The 21,803-nt window shown below is 38.7% G+C and overlaps 1 long non-coding RNA gene across 1 annotated transcript in view; it reads left to right on the top strand.

The window, feature by feature from the left end:
- The window catches only part of LOC116759710, an 82,444-nt gene that overhangs the window by 176 nt on the left and 60,465 nt on the right, over window positions 1–21,803 (top strand). The window lies entirely within an intron of this gene.

Genomic DNA, 21,803 nt, shown 5'->3' on the forward strand with positions numbered 1-21,803 from the left:
TGGCTCGGCGACAGTTGGGCCTCGCCAGCCGACTTTCGTAATTATTCTGGGCCTCGGAGCGGAGGGAGCCTCGCGTGCGGAACTGTTAGAAAGCGGGGTCTGGGTGCAGACGATAACCGGGAATTGTATGTCTGGCTCTTCTGACTTGGTCTGCCTTGCCGTAGGCGCGTAGAGGTGTTACCCGTTGGGCGTATGATGCAGTTCTTGGTGAAATGTATCCTGTGTGAATATGCTGTTCTGTAGTGCACGGTACGCCTTATAAAGCACGGCTTTTCTAAAGTGGATGCTCTTCGGCTAGCCTGGGGAGCTTTCAGGGAAGACCAATACTCGGCCCCGCCCCCAGAGAGTCTTTAAGCTTCCAGAGACTCCTGCAGAGATTTTTGTTTTGAAAGAGTCCTGAATTTTTTAAAATTAATTTCTTTTTACTGGAGTATAGTTGATTTACAATGTTGTGTTAGTTTCTGCTGTACAGCGAGTCAGTTATACATGTACATATATCCACTCTTTTTTTGGAGTCTGTTCGCATATAGGTCATTACAGAGTTGGGAATGAGTTCCCTGGGCTATACAGTAGGTTCTCGTTAGGTAGCTCTTTTATTTAAAGTAGTGTGTATATGTCAATCCCAATCTCCCAGAGAGTTCCGAAGATTTTAGTGGTCGGAACTCTGTTACAACTCTTCTTAGGATTCATTTCACTTGTTTCTAAAATTGATTTATTGTACGCTGCTTTTCTTTTGCTAGTGGGATGAGAGGAGTTTAGAAATTAGATTAGACAAATGTTCTTGCATCCAGCAACTATGTGTAGGCTTAACACTACATTGTCACAATGGGAGTGTAGTGAGCATCGGTTGTAAAGGTCAAATGAAGGCCGTCAAGAGTGTGTATACTACGTCTTGAATTGGTCTTAACTAATGAAGTTGATTATGCTTAGTGATTTCTTTTCCTCTCTTTTGACTTTAAAAAAAAAGTTTTTTGCAACCCCGGTTTCTTTTGAATACAAAATGTAGTTGGAAGACTTCGTGAAAGTGACACTAATTCATTGAAGAAAGGGGAAAAAGTACACACTGAAATGGGTTTAATTAGATAAATATTTGTTTCGATTTTAAGCCAAATGTACACAGCTTTCACCAGTAGTCCACATTATCTATTCTTTCGGGTAACTGTCTCACTCATAAATGTTGCATTTCATAAAAGAGAGTGTAAAATGAAATACCATCACACACCAATTAGAAGTGCTAAAATCCCAAACGCTGACAACATCAAGGGCCCATGACGCTTTGGAGCAATAGTATAACTCTCATTCATTGATAGAGGGAATGCAGAATGGTACAACCACTTTGGAAGACAGTTGGTGGTTTCTTACAGAGTTAAGCACATTCTTACCGTGTGATCCATTAATTGCTCCTTGATATTTACCCCAAATAGTTGAAACCTTACCTCCACATAAAAAGCTGCACAGAGATATTTATACCAACTTCATTGTAATTGCCAAAACTTAGAAGCGACTAAGATGTGCTTCAATAGGTAAATGGATAAACTGTGGTACATCCATACAATGGAGTATTCAGTGCTAAAAAGAATTGAGCTGTCGAGCCATGAAAAGATATGGAGGAATCTTAAATGCATGCTACTAAGTGAAAGAAGTCTATTTGAAAAGGCTACCTACTGATTCCAACTATCTGACTTTATGGAAAGGGCAAAACTATGGAGATAGTAAAAATATCAGTAGTTGCCAGGGTTTGAGGCCAGAGGAAGAGAAATAGGTGGAGCACAGAGGACTTTTTAAGGCAGCGAAATGATTTTGTATAATGCTGTAATGGTAGATACATGGCATTATACATTTATCAAAACCCATACAATGTACAACACAGATAGTGAGCCCTAATGTAACCCACGGACTTTGGTTGTTAATGATATATCAGTGTTGGTTCATCATTTGCAAATAAATGTACCACTCCAGTGGGGTATGTTGATAATGTTCATGTGTAGGGCAGCGACGATGTGGGAAGTCTCTGTGTCTTCCCCTCAATTTTGCTGTGAGTCTTAAACTGTCCCCCAAAATAAGGTCTATTTAAAAAAAAGAAAATATAAAAGGGCCTGGATTTGGACAAGGTTAGCTAACATTTTTTGAGTGCTTATGTGTCATTTAAATGCTTTACGTATATTAAACACATTTAATGTTCACAAGTGCCAAAGCTTCAGTATAGTTATTACAAATGATTCCCATTTTAGAAAAGAACCAAAAAAGTGAAGGAATGTGTCCAAGGAAACAGCAAATAAATGGTAGAGTCAGAATGAAAGCCTCAGCTCCAGAGCCTGTGCTCTGAACTACCCTTCTGCAGCTCAAAAAGCACACTTTGGCAACCGTATTTTTATAATGAAAAATTATTACAACCAGTTTCCAGAGTCTTGACTGAACTGGAAGGAGGATACATTTGACCAATTTTCAAAAATAACTGTCAAGAGCAGCATTTTATTGCATCTAACTTTATTACCAGTTTGTGGTAATCGCTGCATCCCACTGTGGTTATGGCATATATCGTTCAGTTTTTAAATGAGTATATAAATAATAGGTAACCAACACCACGAGGCAGGAGAGTGTTGTGGTATAGATGTTGAAGTCAGACCCGAGTGTGAATCTTGACTTTATTGCTTAGCGGTGGGTATGGTACTTCGCATCTTTAAGCTTCGTTTGCTTTTGAAAAGTGGGGATGCTAAAATCTATCTCCCAGAATAATGTAGGCAACATGCTTTGCACAGAGCCTGTCATATGTAGTAAGCACTTAAATACAGAAACTAATAAACCCGTGAACCAGAAAAGCAATTAAATTATTCAAAGTGGAGTTCTAATGATATAATAGTTACATAGGTAAAATTGTTAACATTACCATTTATGAGGAATTGGTTCTTAATTAGCTACATTTTCCACAAAGCATTACCGTGTAGGATTCTTTTTCACTGAGGCATAAGAGAGTGTTATCTAAATTTTAGTTGCTACCCATTCTCTTCTGAAAAATCTTAGGTTAGTCTGCACTTTGCTGTTAATTCCCTAAAAAATGTCGAGTGCATCCTCATAATTAATTCTTCCTTTCTGGGTGAGTTTCTTTCATAATTACCTTTTCCCAAGGTCAACTGGTGTTTACTTGGGGAAAACAAGTGTATTTTAGTATTAGTTTTAATACATAATTTAAAAAGTAAACCTATAATAGTAAACCTCTATATCTTTAACATGCATTATCAACGTAAGACTATCCAAAGTTTAAACCTAGAGCAACTTTCTGCAATTATAATTCTCGGTGTTTCCTACCTCACTACTTAGTATGTACCTAGGGAATGCATGAGATTTTTAATATTATCCTAGGATTTACCTAATTAGTAATTATTTTGTAGAAAAAAGTGAAAAATAGTTCTTTCATAAATAGAAGGTATTATAAAAGTATAGCACAGTTATGGTATTTACTGCATTTGCTAGTTATGATTAGCTCTGTTGGACTCCAGATTTTTTATAACACTTTCATGAACCTCATCAGCAATAGAATATTGATGAAATGACCTTCCTTTTTTGAAAGGTTGATATGTTAATATAAAAGTGTTTCAAATACTGAGAGGCTGGTTTTATTGTTTAATGATTGTCTCATGTCCTGGATGTCATGATTCAGAATAAAGAGATGTTTCCAAGGACTTCTGTTCAAAGTAAATGAAAAATATAATTATTGAGTAGCCCATTTTCTTTCTACACAGTCTTTGAGTCCTATTAATACAACTGATGTGTATGCACTGGAAACCCTGTCAGAATTTCCGGCAAGCTGATGGGGATCCCTGTGCTAATAGAGGAATGAGCAAACTGTCCCTAGTTAGGCCAACACATCAGGCTCTTCCAAGTCCTCTTCTGTCTGAGATTCCTCCTCCAGGCTTTTGTCCGGGACTTACTGTACTCCATCTCATAACCCCTTTCCTGCTCTCCATTTCATGTCAGTGTCTCATCCCTACACCTCTTTTAATCTTTCAGCCTGGTTACCTCTTCACTTAATTTTCTTTTGCAGTAGAGCTTTATTGAGGCCTATTCATGGAACATTAGCAAAAATTGGTTCTTCTTCCAGTTAGGAGAATGGAGAACTAAGACTTCAGATCTTCCTAGCAAGTGAGGATGGAAGTTTTCATTCTGTCCTTGAAAATTTTGTGGGCAAAATGAAACAGAAACAGTTAAGTTACTTTACTAAAATTGGGAGAATGTTTGAACCCAGATTCAAATATCTCTTCCTTTATAGTCTGGCCTAGAAGGGAGAGGGACCATATATTGGTAAATCAACCGGTAATTGCCAGTGTGGTAAGTTCTAAACTCTGAAGGTGAACTTTACGTAGGGAGTTCAGAACTGGGTTTTCTGAGAAGACATTTGAGCAGGGACTGGAAAGGTGACAAATTACCAGAGTAGGGGGCAGGAGGTGGGAAGGCATTTGTTCAGGTAGTGTGGGAAAGAGTGTATTTGTAGAAAGCAACTGGTCTATAATGTTTATAAAATGGTGAGAGCACAGTGCTGGTAAATATTAGGCTCAGTCTCTTGCTGATGTTAACTGAGTTTAACCCCATTCCCCTAAGGCTGGACCATCTGCTGCCTCTGCCGTGTCTTATAGCTTCAGTTTGCCAGCATCTGGTACGCTACCTTAACTTAGCAGACACTTAGATGTTTGTTGAGTTCAAAGATAATTGTGTCTTAAGCCAGGAGATCAGAAACCTAGCCATTTTTATTTTTTGGCAGGAGAGCTCAGTCTTTTTTCAGATAGTGTCACTACTCGGGCAACTCTGGAATGAAACAAACAAGTGTTACCTTTATTACTCTAGTAGAAGGAGGTTATTTTAACAAGATGGCACAAGTTTGGACTTATTCTAAACTTTATTACCCAGATCTTGTCCATCTAGATGTAGTATTTTAAGGATAGAGGTGTTGCATTTTAACCAGCAGATGTCCTTATTGTTCAGCAAGATTTTTTTTTTTTTCCCAGACCAGTATCTACAACAGTAGATGGGAATTCTGTGCCTTTAATTTGTTAGTGATAAGCTGTGGTAGACAAATGACAAGCCTCAACAATAGTAAAACCAAAGGGATTATGCTTTGAAATTCAAATGTGAAAGGCCCTCTCACATTTAATGACTTGTCATTGATTAATTCCCTTCTCTTTTATTTGATATATATCTAATTCCCTTGCCCAGAATATGCGGTGACAGAGAAAGAAACAAGGAACCTGCATAACCTTTATAGCTTCCAGGAGTTTGCACATTTGTGATACACCCATTCCTTCCTTTCGTTCAGCAGACCTTCGTGAGCATGTCCTTTGTGTTGAGCACTGTCCTAGGCATAGGGAATATGGTAGTGGTCAAGAGAGACAAGGGATGGAGGAGCTTACATTATAGTAGTTTTTTTCCAACGTGTCTTTGTATAAAACTCTTAGTTAACTCTTGCAATTTACTAAATTATTGCAACTGCCCATGAAACTTGCTCATAATTAACAAATCAATGAGGGATTAAGACAAAATATGAATCAAATCAGTATCATCAGATTGATCTAAACTGCAAATATTAGGAAAGATGGACCAATTTCTTGGTCTTGCTTAGTCAAAGCACTTTGAAACATATCTGGCAAATAGTAGGTGCTCAAAAATGTCAGATATTATTATTTGTCTTTATCCATCGTAACAAGAAATAATAAAAAGCAGGAAAAGAGAATTGTTGCCTTATTTGTTGAGTAGGATTTCTTAGGGCAACAATTTTATTTCAGTGAAGAGGATTGGGATATAAAAAATACTTTAATATATTAAGATTTATATTGAAATCATAGCTAGCAAGTAGTCTTTCTAGATATCTTTTACACTTATTTTAAATTGTGTTTCATAGTGGCAGTCTATTGCTGAAAGGTATGGAAAGGGGTATCATAAGTTCCATTGTTTTACATTTTTTGTTTCTCTGAAACTGTTTCTTGGAAATTGGCCTGTTTTCATGTTTCTGGGCAAAGTGTTTTAAGCACTAGAGAAATTGATATGGCCTCTTACTTAAGGATGCATTGGTTAGCCTTAATATACATGCAACAGATACATACAGACACATGCAAGGTAAAGGTTTTTCTTGACCTGAAATTGTTAGAGGTAAAATCTAAACTCAGTAGGAAACACTGTTTTTCAAGCAAGCTATTCCTCCCCCCAAATTACCTGAAATATCAACCTAGTCTTATAATACCTACCTAATTTAAGAATATCTACATTATATATATATATTATATATAATATATATTTTTTAAAAATTTATTTAATTGAAGTATAGTTGATTTACAATGTTGTGTTAATTTCTGCTGTACAACAAAGTGATTGTTATACATATATATACATTCTTTTTCATATCCTTTTCCGTTATGGTTTATCACAGGATTTTGAATACAGTTCCCTGTGCTATACAGGAGGAGGATGTTGTTTATCCCTCCTATGTATAATAGTTTGCATCTGCTAACCCCAAACTCCCAATCCTTCCCTTCCCCACCTTCACCCCCACTTGGCAACCACTAGTCTGTTCTCTTATGCCTGTGAGTCTGTTTCTGTTTCATAAAGAATATCTATCTTATATTAAATATAACCATAGTAAATTAAATTCCAGAGCATAATACCTTTGTTATAACAACTGCACCTTAAGTGGACAGACCTGGTGAAGACATGTAATATATAATTGTTAATTGAATGAAATTGGGAATAACAGGATTAGGAAAGCAGAGTTTCTATGGGCCATCTTTCAGACTTGTGAATATTATTATTATATATAATCATATAATTGTAGCCACTGCAGCAGTATTATATTAGCAAAGCTAGGGTAAAAAAAGATATGTAACTTCAGCAGTGAGAGTATCACTAATGTTTTCTTCCTGTGTCTTTTATGTTTCTTACCAGGTTACATTTATGCTGAATTTTAGACTGTGATGGTTCAACCTGGTGTAGCAAGACATAAGGCTATTACAGCCTTTGTTACTCCTTTCTCTATTTCCATTATAATTGGATAAGCTCATTTTTGTTGAACAAGAGCCCATTTTCACATGATACTGCAGTCTTTTCTCTTTTCCTTTTCCAAAGAGCCATCTGCTGTGGAATCATTCTCTGTTGAGCACACTCTTGATCTTGAGCCTGTAATAAATTTTCACAAGAGTCTCAGAGGAACCCATGCTGCTTTACCATTGTAGACCAATTGCAGGGAAATATGTGATACAACAGTGCCTCATATATAATGTTATAAATAACTGTGTTATTTGAAAAGGTCCTAGTAGGTATAGTATAAGCAGTCTGTCTCTTGCAATGGGTAAAAATGAAAATAAACCTGAAACCCTCTGCTTTTAGGCCTTTCCTACCTCTCTCGTCATCACAACTACACTTTTATAAAGTAATAAATTGAATGAAGGATTTAGAAATTAGATATTCCTAGGATAGGTGGCTTATACCTAATGGTAGGATGCAATAAGTGACCAGTGGTTTCCTACCCTTTCCATATTCATTTGGTAGGAAAATCTGATATTATCAGATATTTTATTTTTATTAAATTTAAAATAGGACTCAAAATGGTTGAATTCTTCTTTTTATTGTTGTTTAAGCAAACAAAAGGTGAAATTCAACCCCAAGTAACTTTTTTTAAAGTCATAGATTATACGCTATAGGTTTGCAATGAATGAGTCTGTCATTTCCTCAGCAACAGGCCTTCAGGGACCTCCTCAGACTCTAATAGCTATTCCTTCTACTCTGTCAACAAATGACCTTTACAGAGACTTTTAAGCATTAACTTCCTCAGCAGCCTGCTGCCCCCACCCCTGCCCCTGCTTATGTGCTCATCTGAGCTCATCCTAAACTCCTTTCCTCCAATCCTAGAGATGTTCCTTCTCTTATTCAAAGCTAATCCCTTCTTTTTTTTTTTACATCTTTATTGGAGTATAATTGCTTTACAATGGTGTGTTAGTTTCTGCTTTATAACAAAGTGAATCAGTTATACGTATACATCTGTTCCCATATCTCTTCCCTCTTGCGTCTCCCTCCCTCCCACCCTCCCTATCCCACCCCTCTAGGTGGTCACAAAGCACCGAGCTGATCTCCCTGTTCTATGCGGCTGCTTCCCCCAGCTATCTATTTTACGCTTGGTAGTGTATATATGTCCATGCCACTCTCTCACTTTGTCACAGTTTACCCTTCCCCGTCCCCATATCCTCAAGTCCATTCTTGAGTAGGTTTGTGTCTTTATTCCTATCTTACCCCTAGGTTCTTCATGAACTTTTTTTTTCTTAGATTCCATATATATGTGTTAGCATACGGTATTTGTCTTTCTCTTTCTGACTTACTTCACTCTGTATGACAGACTCTAGGTCCATCCACCTCATTACAAATAGCTCAATTTCGTTTCTTTTTATGGCTGAGTAATATTCCATTGTACATATGTGCCACATCTTCATTATCCATTCATCCGATGATGGACACTTAGGTGGTTTCCATCTCATGGCTATGGTAAATAGAGCTGCAATGAACATTTTGGTACATGACTCTTTTTGAATTATGGTTTTCTCAGGGTATATGCCCAGTAATGGGATTCCTGGGTCATATGGTAGTTCTATTTGCAGTTTTTTAAGGAACCTCCATACTGTTCTCCATAGTGGCTGTACCAATTTACATTCCCACCAGCAGTGCAAGAGTGTTCCTTTTCTCCACACCCTCTCCAGCATTTATTGTTTGTAGATTTTTTGATGATGGCCATTCTGACTGGTGTGAGATGATATCTCACTGGAGTTTTGATTTGCATTTCTCTAATGATTAATGATGTTGAGCATTCTTTCATGTGTTTGTTGGAAGTCTGTATATCTTCTTTGGAGAAATGTCTGTTTAGGTCTTCTGCCCATTTTTGGATTGGGTTGTTTGTTTTTTTGTTATTGAGCTGCATGAGCTACTTGTAAATTTTGGAGATTAATCCTTTGTCAGTTGCTTCATTTGCAAATATTTTCTCCCATTCTGAGGGTTGTCTTTTGGTCTTGTTTATGGTTTCGTTTGCTGTACAAAGGCTTTGCAGTTTCATTAGGTCCCATTTGTTTATTTTTGTTTTTATTTCCATTTCTCTAGGAGGTGGGTCAAAAAGGATCTTGCTGTGATTTATGTCATAGAGTGTTCTCCTATGTTTTCCTCTAAGAGTTTGATAGTTTCTGGCCTTACATTTAGGTCTTTAATCCATTTTGAGCTTATTTTTGTGTATGGTGTTAGGGAGTGATCTAATCTCATACTTTTACATGTACCTGTCCAGTTTTCCCAGCACCACTTATTGAAGAGGCTGTCCTTTCTCCACTGTACATTCCTGCCTCCTTTATCAAAGATAAGGTGACCATAGGTGCTTGGGTTTATCTCTGGGCTTTCTATCCTGTTCCATTGATCTATCTTTCTGTTTTTGTGCCAGTACCATACTGTCTTGATTACTGTAGCTTTGTAGTATAGTCTGAAGTCAGGGAGTCTGAATCCTCCAGCTCCGTTTTTTGTTCTCAAGATTGCTTTGGCTATTCGGGGTCTTTTGTATTTCCATACAAATTGTGAATTTTTTGTTCTAGTTCTGTGAAAAATGCCAGTGGTAGTTTGATAGGGATTGCACTGAATCTGTAGATTGCTTTGGGTAGTAGAGTCATTTTCACAATGTTGATTCTTCCAATCCAAGAACATGGTATATCTCTCCATCTATTTGTATCATCTTTAATTTCTTTCATCAGTGCCTTATAATTTTCTGCATACAGGTCTTTTGTCTCCTTAGGTAGGTTTATTCCTAGATATTTTATTCTTTTTGTTGCAATGGTAAATGGGAGTGTTTTCCTGATTTCACTTTCAGATTTTTCATCATTAGTGTATAGGAATGCCGGAAATTTCTGTGCATTAATTTTGTATCCTGCTATTTTACTGAATTCATTGATTAGGTCTAGTAGTTTTCTGGTAGCATCTTTAGGATTCTCTATGTATAGTATCATGTCATCTGCAAACAGTGACAGCTTTACCTCTTCTTTTCCGATTTGGATTCCTTTTATTTCCTTTTCTTCTCTGGTTGCTGTGGCTAAAACTTCCAAAAGTATGTTGAATAAGAGTGGTGAGAGTGGGCAACCTTGTCTTGTTACTGATATTAGTGGAAATGGTTTCAGATTTTCACAATTGAGGATGATGTTCGCTGTGGGTTGTCATATATGGCCTTTATTATGTTGAAGAAAGTTCCCTCTATACCTACTTTCTGGAGAGTTTTTTATCATAAATGGGTGTTGAATTATGTTGAAAGCTTTCTCTGCATCTATTGAGATGACCATATGGTTTTTCTCCTTCAGTTTGTTAATATGGTGTATCACATCGACTGATTTGCGTATATTGAAGAATCCTTGCATTCCTGGAATAAACCCCACCTGTTCATGGTGTATGATCCTCTTAATGTGCTGTTGGATTCTGTTTGCTAGTATTTTGTTGAGGATTTTTGCATCTATGTTCAACAGTGATATTGGCCTATAGTTTTCTTTCTTTGTGACATCTTTGTCTGGTTTTGATATCAGGGTGATGGTGGCCTTGTAGAATGAGTTTGGGAGTGTTCCTCCCTCTACCATATTTTGGAAGAGTTTGAGAAGGATAGGTGTTAGCTCTTTTCTAAATGTTTGATAGAATTCGCCTGTGAAGCCATCTGGTCCTGGGCTTTTGTTTGTTGGAAGATTTTTTTTTTTTTTTTAGCGGTACGCGGGCCTCTCATTGCTGTGGCCTCTCCCGTTGTGGAGCACAGGCTCTGGACACGCAGGCTCAGGGGCCATGGCTCACGGGCCCAGCCGCTCCGCGGCACGTGGGATCCTTCCGGACCGGGGCACGAACCCGTGTCCCCTGCATCGGCAGGCGAACTCTCAACCACTGCACCACCAGGGAAGCCCTGTTGGAAGATTTTTAATCACAGTTTCAATTTCAGTGCTTGGATTGGTCTGTTCATATTTTCTATTTCTTCCTGATTCAGTCTTAGCAGGCTGTACATTTCTAAGAATTTGTCCATTTCTTCCAGGTTGTCCATTTTATTGGCATAGAGTTGCTTGTAGTAATCTCTCATGATCTTTTGTATTTCTGCAGTGTCAGTTGTTACTTCTCCTTTTTCATTTCTAATTCTATTGATTTGAGTCTTCTCCCTTTTTTTCTTGATGAGTCTGGCTAATGGTTTATCAATTTTGTTTATCTTCTCAAAGAACCAGCTTTTAGTTTTGTTGATCTTTGCTATTGTTTCCTTCATTTCTTTTTCATTTATTTCTGATCTGATCTTTATGATCTCTTTCCTTCTGCTAACTTTGGGGTTTTTTTGTTTTTCTTTCTCTAATTGCTTTAGGTGCAAGGTTAGGTTGTTTATTCAAGATGTTTCCTGCTTCTTAAGGTGGGCTTGTATTGCTATATACTTCCCTCTTAGAACTGCTTTTGCTGCATCCCATAGGTTTTGGGTCGTCGTGTCTCCATTATCATTTGTTTGTAGGTATTTTTTTATTTCCTCTTTGATTTCTTCAGTGATCACTTCGTTATTAAGTAGTGTATTGTTTAGCCTCCATGTGTTTGTGTTTTTTACAGATCTTTTCGTTTAATTTATATCTAGTCTCATAGAATTGTGGTTGGAAAAGATACTTGATACAATTTCAGTTTTCTTAAATTTACCAAGGCTTGATTTGTGACCCAACGTATGATCTATCCTGGAGAATGTTCCATGAGCACTTGAGAAAAATGTGTATTCTGTTGTTTTTGGATGGAATGTCCTATAAATATCAATTAAGTCCATCCTGTTTAATGTATCATTTAAAGCTTGGGTTTCCTTATTTATTTTCATTTTGGATGATCTGTCCATTGGTGAAAGTGGGGTGTTAAAGTCCCCTACTATGATTGTGTTACTGTCGATTTCCCTTTTATTGCTGTTAGTATTTGCCTTATGTATTGAGGTGCTCCTATGTTGGTGCATATATAGTTGTTATATCTTCTTCTTGGATCCATCCCTTGATCACTATGTAGTGTCCTTCTTTGTCTCTTCTAATAGTCTTTATTTTAAAGTCTATTTTGTCTGATATGAGACTTGCTACTCCAGCTTTCTTTTGGTTTCCATTTGCATGGAATATCTTTTTCCATCCCCTCACTTTTAGTCTGTATGTGTCTCTAGGTCTGAAGTGGGTCTCTTGTAGACAGCATATATATGGGTCTTGTATTTGTATCCATTCAGCCAGGCTGTGTCTTTTGGTGGGAGCATATAATCCATTTACATTTAAGGTAATTATCGATATGTATGTTCCTATTCCCATTTTCTTAATTGTTTTGGGTTTGTTTTTGTAGGTCTTTTCCTTGTCTTGTGTTTCTTGCCTAGGGAAGATCCTTTAGCATTTGTTGTAGAGCTGGTTTGGTGGTGCTGAACTCCCTCAGCTTTTGCTTGTCTGTAAAGGTTTTAATTTCTCCATCAAATCTGAATGAGATCCTTGCTGGGTAGAGTAATCTTGGTTGTAGGTTTTTCTCCTTCATCGCTTTAAATATGTCCTGCCAATCCCTTCTGGCTTGCAGAGTTTCTCCTGAAAGATCAGCTGTTAACCTTATGGGGATTCCTTTGTGTGTTATTTGTTGTTTTTCTCTTGCTGCTTTTAATATGTTTTCTTTGTAATTAATTTTTTACAGTTTGATTTATATGTGTCTTGGTGTGTTTCTCCTTGGATTTATCCTGTATGGGACTCTCTGTGCTTCCTGGACTTGATTAACTATTTCCTTTCCCATATTAGGGAAATTTTCAACTATAATCTCTTCAACTATTTTCTCAGTCCCTTTCTTTTTCTCTTTTTCTTCTGGAACCCCTATAATTCGAATGTTGGTGTGTTTAATGTTGTCCCAGAGGTCTCTGAGACTGTCCTCAGTTCTTTTCATTCTTTTTTCTTTATTCTGCTCTGCAGTAGTTATTTCCACTATTTTATCTTCCAGATCACTTATCCGTTCTTCTGCCTCATTTATTCTGCTATTGATCCCATCTAGAGTATTTTTAATTTCATTTATTGTGTTGCTCATCATTGCTTGTTTCATCTTTATTTTTTCTAGGTCCTTGTTAAATGTTTCTTTCATTTTGTGTATTCTATTTTCAAGATATGGATCATCTTTACTATCATTACTCTGAATTCTTTTTCAGGCAGACTGCTTATTTCCTCTTCATTTGTTAGGTCTGGTGCGTTTTTATCTTGCTCCTTCATCTGCTGTGTGCTTTTCTGTCTTCTCATTTTGCTTATCTTACTGTGTTTGGGGTCTCCTTTTTGCAGGCTGCAGGTTCGTAGTTCCCATTGTTTTCGGTGTCTGTCCCCAGTGGCTAAAGTTGGTTCAGTGGGTTGTGTAGGCTTCCTGGTGGAGGGGACTAGTGCCTGTGTTCTGGTGGATGAGGCTGGATCTTGTCTTTCTGGTGGGCAGGTCCACGTCTGGTGGTGTGTTTTGGGGTGTCTGTGGACTTATTATGATTTTAGGCAGCCTCTCTGCTAATTGGTGGGGTTGTGTTCCTGTCTTGCTAGTTGTTTGGCATAGGGTGTCCAGCACTGTAGCTTGCTGGTCGTTGAGTGGAGCTGGGTTTTGCTATTGAGATGGAGATCTCCCGGAGATTTTTGCCATTTGATATTACGTGGAGCTGGGAGGTGTCTTGTGGATCAGTGTCCCGAAGTTGGCTCTCCCACCTCAGAGGCACAGCACTGACTCCTGGCTGCAGCATCAAGAGCCTTTCATCCACATGGCTCAGAATAAAAGGGAGAAATAATAGAAAGAAAGAAAGAAAGAGGATAAAATTAAGTTATTAAAATAAAAATTAAGAAAAAAAATTTTTAAGTGAAAAAATAATAAAAAACGGATGGATAGAACCCTAGGACAAATGGTGAAAGCAAAGCTATACAGACAAAATCTCACACAGAAGCATACACATACACACTCACAAAGAGAGGAATAGGGGAAAAAATAATAAATATTACTCTCAAAGTCCACCTCCTCAATTTGGGATGATTCATTGTCTATTCAGGTATTCCACAGATGCAGGGTACGTCAAGTTGATTGTGGAGGTTTAATCCGCTGCTCCTTTCTCTTCTTTGTTCGTACGGGGTTCAGTTTTGGATTTGGCCCCGCCTCTGCGTGTAGGTCACCGGAGGGCGTCTGTTCGTTGCTCAGACAGGACAGGGTTAAAGGAGCCGCTGATTCGGGGACTCTGGCTCACTCAGGCTGTGGGGAGGGAGGGGTACGGATGCGGGTGAGCCTGCGGTGGCAGTGGCCAGCGTGACGTTGCACCAGCCTGAGGCGCGCCGTGCGTTCTGCGGGGGAGTTGTCCCTGGATCCCGGGACCCTGGCAGTGGCAGGCTGCACAGGCTCTCGGGAGGGGCGGTGTGGATAGTGACCTGTGCTCGCACACAGGCCTCTTGGTGGCGGCAGCAGCAACCTTAGAGTCTCATGTCCGTCTCTGGGGTCCGCGCTTTTAGCCGCGGCTCACGCCCGTCTCTGGAGCTCCTTTAAGAAGCACTCTTAATCCCCTTTCCTTGTGCACCAGGAAACAAAGAGGGAAGAAAAAGTCTCTTGCCTCTTCGGCAGGTCCAGACTTTTCCCAGGCTCCCTCCTGGCTAGCCGTGGCGCACTAACCCCTTAAGGCTGTGTTCACACCACCAACCCCAGTCCTCTCCCTGCGCTCCGACCGAAGCCCGAGCCTGAGCTCCCAGCCCCGCTCGCCCCGGCGGGTGAGCAGACTAGCCTCGGGCTGGTGAGTGCCGGTTGGCACCGTTCCTCTGTGCGGGAATCTCCCCGCTTTGCCCTCCGCACCCCTGTTGCTGCGCTCTCCAACGGGGCTCCGAAGCTTTCCCGCCTCCGCCACCCGCAGTCTCCGCCCGCGAAGGGGCTTCCTAGTGTGTGTGGACACCTTTCCTCCTTCACAGCTCCCTCCCACTGGTGCAGGTCCCGTCCTATTCTTTTGTCTCTGTTTATTCTTTTTCTTTTACCCTGCCCAGGTACGTGGGCAGTTTCTTGCCTTTTGGGAGGTCTGAGGTCTTCTGCCAGCATTCAGTAGGTGTTCTGTAGGAGTTGTTCCACGTGTAGATGTATTTCTGATGTATTTAGCAACACATAATGGAGGAGAACTATCAGCAAGTATATGGTGACTTGAAGGGCCTTCAGTTTATCTTTTCTTCTAGTAGCTCTCTTCTCTAGTAGCTCTTTTCTTCTCTAGTAGCTCTCTTCTCCACACTGCATCTTCTTCTTTGGATCTCTAATGCCATTCAGTTTTCAAAATCTGCTCTCAGGAAAGCACCTTGTAACTGCTAGTGTTGGAGGGTCTCCTGCGGAGGTGGGGGGTGGCTGTGTCTCACCGTGAGGACAAGGACACTGGCAGCAAAAGTTCTGGGAAGTACTCTTTTTGCTAATCCCTTCTTTTGTGTTTTTTGATCTCATCTCCCTCGCAGGACTATGCTCATTCCTTCTTCTGTGTTTTCAACCATTATAGCCTGGTTTCTGCCTCCAACATGCCTCTGAAGATCATTAACGACTTCCACATTGTTAAATCCATGAAAATATTCTATTATCATTTACTTTAATTTTCAGCAGCATTTGCTCCTTAAATGACTATGTCATTCTTCCTTGAATACTCTTTTTTTCTTGGCTTTGAGGTACAATACTCTGGCATTCCTTCTACCTCTCTAAGTGCTTCTTAGCTGGCCTGGCTTTTAAATTTTAGAGTTCTTCATGGTGACCTCCTAGGCATACATCTCTTCCTCACGCTATCCTCTTTCTAAGTGATATCATCCACTCCAGTGGCTTACAGTTGCTCTCTATACACTGATGACTCCTAAATTTATAACTCTGTTAATCTGTTATTCAAATGCCTTGTTGGATGTGGTACTTGGCTTAAATGTTGAAGGCTTACAATGTGGAAAATTGCATTTTCTAAACATGGCTGCAACAGTATTTCCCATCCAATGTGCTCTTCGTATAAAACAATTTGATACTCCTCCCATCAAGAGGTGGAGGTGTATGACTTCTCCCCTTGAAACTGGACAGGTTTTGTGGCCATTTTTAACCAATAAAGTATGTAGGAAGTGGTGCTATATGACTTCTGAAGATAGATTATAAAAGGCCTGGCAGCCAACAAGTAAGCAGCCATCATATAAGCAGTCCAGCTGCCATACTGTGAGGAAGCCCAAACTAGCCCATTCAGAAAAACCACGTGGAGAGGCACTAAGAACATAAAAAAGAAGGATGATTGGAGATCCCCTAGCTGCTCCAGCCTCCCCTCCAAATTAGTTATCTATTTCTGCCTAACAAATTACCCCAAAATGTAGTGGCTTAAAACAGCAAGCATTTATTATCTCACAGTTTCTGTGGGTCAGGAATTCAAGAGGGCTTAGCTAGGTGATTTTCTTAGGGACTCTCATGAACTTGCTATCTAGATGTCAGCTGGAGCTTCAGTCATCTGAAGGCTTGACTGAGTCTGAAAGATCTAGTTCTCAGATGGCTTACTCATATGGCTGTTGGCAAGAGGCTTCATCCTTGGCTGTTGGCTGGGGGCTTCAGTTCCCACTATGTGGGCCTTTCCATAGAGCTGCTTGAGTGTCCTCAAGCACAGGGCAACTGGCTTCCCCAAGAGCAAGTGATCCAAGAGTAAGGATGCTGCAGTACCTTTAATGGCCTAGTTTCAGAGGTTACACATTGTCACTTATATTTTAATCCATTTATTAGAAGTGAGTCACTATGGTAAACCCACACTCAAGGGGATAGGAATTGGGGTCCACCTTTTGAAGGAATTTGTGGGCACTCTCCATCCATTGTTACAGTGCCCACCATTATCTGACTGCAAAGGCATGAGACACCTGCAAGGTGGAACTGCCTATCCCAGCCTTTCCTAAAATTCTGATCCATAGAAACTATGAGTAATAATAAAATGATTACTGTTGTTTAAGCCACTATGTTTTAAAGTAATTTTTTTTCAACATTAGCTAACCAGAACATGGTGTCTTTTGGATTAAACCTTGAAAAGCCAGAAAGTATTCCCTTTCTCTTTGGCATCCCCACAGACTTACCTGGGGTTTCTATTTCTTTTTCTTCCTCTAATCTAGGATTTTGACTCCAAGAAGGAAGTAGCATATGAGGGGGTCCTTCTCAGGTACCTATTAGCACTTGTTAGCTTATAAACGTTTTAATTTCCTTTTGGTTGGAAAAACTGCTCTTATATCATTAACATTTTCCCCATGCTCTGGTTCATGATATAAACTCTGATCTAGGTGGTCTAGACCCTTCTTTTACTTTTTAAATGAAAGGTTTTAGAATCCTCAAAAATCCTTTTTTTTCCTTTATAGTTCCTGGTTCTTAAAGATGAAAAGTTCTGGATTTCAGTATGGTCTCACATAAATTTATAAAAATCCATTCAGAAATTTAATTGACTTCTTAGTTCTAGCCTGTATGTATGTTCTTCCTCTGAATCAGAGCATGGAAAACTATCAAAGCTGCGTTTATGGTGGGGGAAGGATAACAGGTATAAGAAAGTGCAGGAAGGAACAGCAACTCATTAATAGCTCAAAGATATGATTATACTAAAGGAATAATTAACATATAGCATTTATATTAAGTGGTATTTGATTTTACATAATAAAAGTTTGCACAAAGTATGTGTACATGTCATAGTTCATTATCTTTTTATCTATTTATTTATTTGTGATAGGTTTTGAAATTTGGGAGGTATGGAATGTATACCCAGGACTGGAATTCCAATTTACAAAATTGTACCATAGGAAATGGAGACTGAAGGAAACATGTACCTGGAAATTGCCAGTATTTTTAGTAGACAAGCAACTCAGCAGAGTGCATTCCAAAGACTACAGAGATGCTTCTGGGTTTCAAAAGGCTGGAAGTGGAGTATCCACCTGAGTCCTTTCCAATGATAGGGAGATAAGACAGTGGCAAGAGGGCACAGAAGTGGTAATAGGGCACAGTTCAGAGGTGTTGAGCCCTCTCAGAGGAGATGAAGGATTAAAAAGATTAGGATTTTGAAAATCTTATAGGTTGGAAGCTGAAAATTCTTGTTACATATTACTTTCAACATATTTTAAAATATAACTGATGCAAGCACTTGTAAGCCATGGTGGTGCAGAAAAGAAATGTTGATGCAATAGATATTCCCATATTTATTACATTACTAATAATACGAAATAGTCATAGAAATTACCTGAATTCTACATGTCAGTAATTAGTAACATAGAGGTTACCTGAATATCTGGGCAGGAAATGGAAGTTCCGCCAGTAGCTCAAAGAGGCAGAGTCATGTTTTGCATTTCCTGGTTGACCAGACATTTTTAACGTCTCTTCTCCCACAGCTTACATCAGAAGGGTAGATGTAACTTGTTCCACAGCTTACATCAGAAGGGTAGATGTAACTTGTTCCACAAGGAATTTCTTCTAAGAGGGCCTTCTTGTACCTGGTTAACATCTAGAAAAATGACACATGGAGGCTCACATAAGGGCTTCCTGATGAGTATTGCTTTATGTTTATTTGATTCTAAAGAAACTTTCTCCATGAGAGCTTCTACTGGTGATGAGGCCTATTCAACAACAAAGTATTTTGTAATCAGGCATGTTGCAATCTGTCAGAAGTGCAGTTGTCCATCTGCTGTGTCATTTCCACTGACACGATAAACTATAGTCTATTTGGACTGTTTTGGAAAGAAAGAAATTGGCTAGTTCATCCTGTTTCCTTTACTGATGTCTTGGTGTCAGTACAGAAAATGTGGCTAAGAAGAAATTTAGGTGAAGTTCTTAAAATCTGTGATGGTTACATTTAGCCTACATTTCTGTTAAGAAAGTGATTCATACTTCATGTCTATTTCCAGTAGCCAAAACTAACACTATGTTAAGCCTAATTAAAAGCTCTCTCAAATTGCTAACTTCAAAGTTGCTGTAAGTAGCACAATTAGGAAATCTACACTGATTTTTTTTTAAAGAAACCATGTTTTTTCAACCATGCTTAATCTGCCCCTAGAACCCTTGTTTGTTTAAAAGTTGTGGACTTTAAAAGGAGCTGTGGTACCTGCAGCTTTGTTCTTCTTTCTCAAGATTGCATTGGCTATTCAGGGTCTTTTGTGGTTCCATACAGATTTTAGGATTATTTGTCCTAGTTCTGTGAAACATGCCATGAGTATTTTGATAGGAATTGCATTAAATCTGTAGATCGATTTTCATAGTATGGAAGTTTTAACGATATTAATTGTTCAAATCCATGAGCACAGTATATTTTTCCATTTACAATAAGTCCCCTATATACAAGCCTTCAAGATGCGAAGTTTCAAAGATTCGAACATGCATTCGCGTGTCCAATCATGTAAGTTAGTTTTATTTGAGGAGGCATTGTTAATTTTTGAGGCACAGTACTCAAACATAGAATAGTACATAAAGGTTGCAGCAGCCGATCAGAATGCAATCCAACGCTACTGTGTCATCTACGATGAGAAAAAAGAGCTACTACCAGACATCACTGGATTGTTTTTTCAAGAGGGTAGATAGAATTGACTCCAGCAAGGAACTAGAACCTGTGCCATCAACGGCAGGTGTGAATGAAGTTGCAGCTTGCCCTCCATCTCCTAGTAATGACAATCCTTCAGCTCTACCATCTCCCACCTCCTCTTCCTCCTCCAGTCAGTAACTCTTCTTGCCTCTTCACTCGATGCCAGCCCCTGTATACCAGCTGTTGTACTGTACTACCATACTTTTCAAGGTACTGTACTATAAGATTAAAAATGTTTTATTTTTTGTGTTTGTTTTTTATGTATTATTTGTGTGAAAAGTATTATAAACCTATTACAGTACAGTACTGTATAGCCAATTGTATTATTAGGCTAACTTTGTTGGACTTATGAACAAATGAACTCTTGGAACAGAACTCGTTCATATGTAAGGGACATACTGTATTTGTGTCATCTTTGTCAGTTGCCTTATAGTTTTCAGAGTATAAATTTATTCCTAGATATTTTATTCTTTTTGATACAGTTGTAAATGTATTTTCTTAATTTCTCTTTTTGGTAGGTCTTTTTTTTTTTTTAAGTTCCTTCTTTCTTCTTGTTTCTTTTTTCTCTTTCGTACTGGAGGTGTTCTTAAAATACTTGGCCTTCCTTGGCTCTCTGTCTCATGAGAGCGAGACAATGAAAACCTATGTTTAGAAGCTATGGGGAGGAAGCAGAGGGAGAGATTATTGACTGATAGATTTTACTGTAGGGCTTAGGATTAATCTGTCCAGGCTTGGTCAGTTTTTTTTTTTTTTAATGTAAATGCTATTTTATATTGGAGTATAGTTGATTTACAATGTTGTATTAGTTTTAGGTGTACAGCAAAGTGATTCAGTTATACATATACATATATCTATCCTTTTTCAGATTCTTTTCCCATATAGGTTATTACAGAATATTGAGTAGAGTTCCCTGTGCTGTACAATAGGTCCTTGTTGGTTATCTATTTTGTTTTATTTTATTTTTTAAAGATTTATTTATTATTTATTTTTAAATTTTATTTATTTTTGGCTGCATCAGGTCTTAGCTGCAGCACGTGGGATCTTACATTGTGGTGCACAGGCCCTTCGTTGTGGTGCGTGGGCTTCTCTCTAGTTGTGGCGTGTGGGTTTTTCTCTTCTCTAGTTGTGGCGTGCGGGTTTTCTCTTCTCTAGTTGTGGCATGCAGGCTCCAGGGCACGTGGGCTCTGTAGTTGTGGCATGTGGGCTTAGTTGCCCTGTGGCATGTGGGATCTTAGTTCCCTCACCAGGAATCAAACCCACGTCCCCTGCATTGTAAGGTGGATTCTTTACCACTGGACCACCAGGGAAGTCCCTGATTATCTATTTATATGTAGTAGTGTATATATGTGATAGTTTGTTGTTAGTGTATAGAAATGCAACCAATTTCTGTGTATTTTGTATCCTGCAACTTTACTGAATTAAGTTATTAGTTCTAATAGTTTTTTGGTGGAGCCTTTAGGGTTTTCTATATATAATATCATGTAATGTGCAAATAGTGACAGTTTTACTTCTTCCCTGATTTCAAACTATACTGCAAAGCTATAATAATCAAAACAGTATGGTACTGGCACAAAAACAGACACATAGGTCAATGACAGAATAGACAGCCCAGGAATAAACCCATGCTTACATGGTCAACTAATCTATGACAAAGGAGGCAAGAATATACAATGGGGAAAAGAGTGTCTTTAATAACTGGTGTTGGAAAAGCTTGACAGCTACATGCAAAAGAATGAAACTAGACCATTTTCTTACACCATATACAAAAATAAACTCAAAATTGATTAAAGACTTAGATGTAAGACCTGAAACCATAAAACTCCTAGAAGAAAACATAGGCAGTATGCTCTTTGACATTGGTCTTAGCAATATTTTTTTTGGATCTGTCCCCTCAGGCAAGGGCAACAAAAGCAAAAACAAACAAATAGGACTATGTCAAACTACAAAGCTTTTGCACAGTGAAGGTAACCACTAATAAAATGAAATGGCAACCTACCAGATGGAAGAAGATATTTGCAAATGATCTGTCTGATAAGGGGTCAATATCCAAAATATTTAAAGAATGCCTACAGCTCAATATAAGCAAACAAACAATCAATCTGTTTTAAAAATGAACAGAGGACCTGAATAGACATTTTTCCAGAGAAGACATACAGATGACCAACAGGCACATGAAAAGATGCTCAACATCACTAATCGTCAGGGAAATGCAAATCAAAACCACAATGAGATACCACCTCACACC

This window comes from Phocoena sinus, chromosome 9, assembly GCF_008692025.1.
Source record: "Phocoena sinus isolate mPhoSin1 chromosome 9, mPhoSin1.pri, whole genome shotgun sequence".
Taxonomy (NCBI): domain Eukaryota; kingdom Metazoa; phylum Chordata; class Mammalia; order Artiodactyla; family Phocoenidae; genus Phocoena; species Phocoena sinus.